Raw genomic sequence first — 3,682 nt, 5'->3', positions numbered from 1 at the left:
GGAAAACCAGGGAGGTTCCACTCCTGCTTAGCTTCACCTACTTGGCAGCCTTATGTTCCTCAAGACCACCAACAGTGAAGGATCCTCCTTGGCCACTAGCCCACTGTTCTTTTAAATAACCATTAGAAACTCCAGGTGGGACCAGGACCATCTCCCAACTCCCATCAAGCAGCTGGAGCCTCCACATCTCCATACTGAACTCAAGCTTACAGTACACACAGTGGGATCAAGTGAAAATAGCTCACAATCAACTGCTTTTGTGATGTAAGCAATGACCTCATGCAAGCTTGTGGCCAGCAAGGATGGAGGCAAGTCAGTTACTGCCTATAGCTATGGCAGAGTAGACTTGCCCTGTTCATATCAGAACTGCTTCCATCTGGTGATTCACACCAGAGCTCCTTTGTATGATAAAAGAAAGTCGTGGCTCAAGTTGTCTTCTTTGTGTGGGCACAACTCTACTTCCTGATACATAAGCTTTCTACATGAAAAACGGTACTTTTCATGTGGTGGACCTGTAAAAGAGTATTGGGAAATAATCCATAATGAATTGAAAAACATGCTTAAAAGTATTTTTCAAAAGAAAAACCCAGAGTCCTTTTTGTTGGGAATAATTCAGACAGAAATTCCCAGGTGTCAAAAACGTTATTTATGTATGCCACTACTGCCGCCTGTGTTTTGCTAGCCCCCAAATGGAAAACGAGCGAGGTCCCAACCAAAGAAGAATGGCAACTTAAGTTGATGGAATATGTGCAGCTTGCAGACGTAACATATAGCGTAAGAGAAGAAGAAGAACATACGTTTAGAGAAGATTGGAAAATGTTTATTGAATATATGCAGGGAAATTGTGTACACTTGAAAACGTTGGCAGCATTAAGATAAATTCAACAGTGTAAATAAGTTTTGATAGATGTAATAATGGAATACTGAGTGGTTTAGTTTATGGACAATATGCAAGGGTTTAACATATGCAAAATGAACCATGGAAAGAGAAGAAGGGCAGTCATTGATATTTTAAGGATATTTAAATGAGTATTTTAAAGTGTAAAACAGAAAATCATATTCATTTAATCGGTACATTCATTTAACAATTGGTTGGATTAAACTGGGACTGAACTGGATTAATAAAAGGTAAAGGTAAAGGTACCCCTGCCCGTACAGGCCAGTCTTGACAGACTCTGGGGTTGTGCGCCCATCTCACTTAAGAGGCCAGGGGCCAGCGCTGTCCGGAGACACTTCCGGGTCACGTGGCCAGCGTGACATCGCTGCTCTGGCGAGCCAGAGCCGCACACGGAAACACCGTTTACCTTCCCGCTGGTAAGCGGTCCCTATTTATCTACTTGCACCCGGAGGTGCTTTCGAACTGCTAGGTTGGCAGGCGCTGGGACCGAGCAGCGGGAGCGCACCCCGCCGCAGGGATTCGAACTGCCGACCTTTCGATCGGCAAGTCCTAGGCGTTGAGGCTTTAACCCACAGCGCCACAATTGGTTGGATTAAACTGGGACTGAACTGGATTAATAGAGTCCCCTTTTTGAGGCAACTACTCATCCACATGCAACGTTGAAGCATGATCCAACTTTAATTGAGAAATTTTATTATTTTTCAAAAATATGTATTAGCTATCAGATGTTTTGTAAGCTTTGCTCTAGTACAAAACACATTTCCCCTCCTATCACTATGGGCCTTGGCTTAGTGGCATAGCACATTGTTTGTCCATAGAAGCTCAGTCCCAAGCATCTCCACTTAAGGCTGGGAATGCTCCTTTCTGAACCTCTGGAGAACCTGTGATAATCGGTGGGGACCCTGCTGAATTAGATGGACCAACAGACCAACAGGAGACTTGGTATAAACTGCTTCTATGCTTCTAATTATGTCATTCTGGTGGCATATAAATTGCTGTGAACCCACCTTATCATGAAAATCATACAGGCACATGAAAACTGGAAGAGGAAAGCTTCTAGGCAACTGGCAGATCACCAACCAGGAACTCATACACGCAAACCTCTCTGGGTTTTCTTCTCAGACAATTGTCAGACAAAGGCTAACAAATTGTTGAATGGTGACATGAACCCCTTGCCAGGTTATCATGATATCAGAACAAACTGAGTGTGAGAACCCATGAAGATGCCATCTGTTTCTAATAGAACAACCATGATGTTTTATGTAAGCAGCCCCCTGTGATATTATATTACATGGAAGCCTGCCCACAGAACCAGAATATGCAGTGGAGCAGAATGGAACACTGCCGTTAGCAGTAAATTGAATATTCACGGAGGGATCCACATCCAATTAAGTTTGTGGCACATCCAGACTCAAAGTTCAGCACAGAACTTAAGCTTCATACCTAGATTTAGCAGAACCTCCCTTAGTCAGTGGTGCTAGCAAAGTCTGTTAAATAATGCAGACAGAGTCCCAAGAGAATAGAAATCCTGCTAACACTTTACTGAGCAAAACTGAACAAAAACACAGTGAAGACAAAGGACCGGAGACATTTTGTCTTTCTTACATCAAGCCTTTTACATAGCAGAGAAACATACAACCAAAAATATAGAGGAAAAGCTCCCTCAGAACTGCACAGCCATGTGCTACCTTTGCCCGTTGCTAAACTATGGGCCCCCACCCCAAACTCAGTAGACTTAACACTGAGAACAGAATTAACCCTTCAGTTGCAAACTGAATGACAACTGCTGTTGCATTTCCAGTAATTGGGATACTCTAATCAGAGCCCAGTAGAGACATCACCTTGCCAACAAAGGTCCGTATGGTAAAAGCTATGGTTTTCCCAGTAGTGATGTATGGAAGTGAAAGCTGGACCATAAAGAAGGCTGATCGCCAAAGAATTGATGCTTTTGAATTATGGTGCTGGAGGAGACTCTTGAGAGTCCCATGGACTGCAAGAAGATCAAACCTCTCCATTCTTAAGGAAATCAGCCATGAATACTCACTGGAAGGACAGATCCTGAAGCTGAGGCTCCAGTACTTTGGCCACCTCATGAGAAGAGAAGACTCCCTGGAAAAGACCCTGATGTTGGGAAAGATGGAGGGCACAAGGAGAAGGGGACAACAGAGGACGAGATGGTTGGATAGTGTTCTCGAAGCTACCAGCATGAGTTTGACCAAACTGCGGGAGGCAGTGGAAGACAGGAGTGCCTGGCGTGCTTTGGTCCATGGGGTCACGAAGCGTCGGACACGACTAAACGACTAAACAACAACAACAACAACAATCAGAGCCCAGCTCTGTGATTCTGTCCTCAATTACACATGATTTGGTACTTCTTAATTCTTCCTCATCCTTCTCAACTCCTGCCTTATGTAACATCTTGCCTGATGAACAATTCTGGAGAACTCAAAAGCTTGCTACTGCAACAATTTGATCCATTGCTTTAAAAAAAAATAATATGTCAATCATTGGACTGAATGCTGGTTCCAGTCAAAAGTAGAAATGGGTAGGAAATTCAGTTTTGCTTACAATTTTAATGGGAAGCTACCTAATTTACACTTCTCAAACCAATATGCAAACTGAGAAACAATCATCCTTTGAAATATTCACTTCTATGAATTTTGCAATGCAGTTCTCCAACTGAATTTGAGACTGGAAAAAAGAAGAAATGGAGAAATTAACAGATTTCCATCCCTACTCAGAAGTGACATGGTTGTTTCTCTCCCATTTGCTAAAGCAGTCCTT

At 43.1% G+C, this 3,682-nt stretch overlaps 1 long non-coding RNA gene across 1 annotated transcript; it reads left to right on the top strand.

Annotated features, from left to right (window-relative positions):
• The first annotated feature begins 394 nt into the window (after window positions 1-394).
• Window positions 395-2,479, top strand: LOC307216185. The gene is made up of 2 exons (XR_013838985.1): window positions 395-492; window positions 1,717-2,479. It is a non-coding gene; the product is annotated as an uncharacterized lncRNA (long non-coding RNA).
• Window positions 2,480-3,682: the final 1,203 nt, after the last annotated feature.

The sequence above is a fragment of the Podarcis cretensis genome (assembly GCF_951804945.1).
Source record: "Podarcis cretensis genome assembly, chromosome: 5".
Classification (NCBI taxonomy): domain Eukaryota; kingdom Metazoa; phylum Chordata; class Lepidosauria; order Squamata; family Lacertidae; genus Podarcis; species Podarcis cretensis.
The sequence above is the reverse complement of the archived record's forward strand: the minus strand, read 5'-3'. Positions and strand labels throughout refer to the sequence as shown.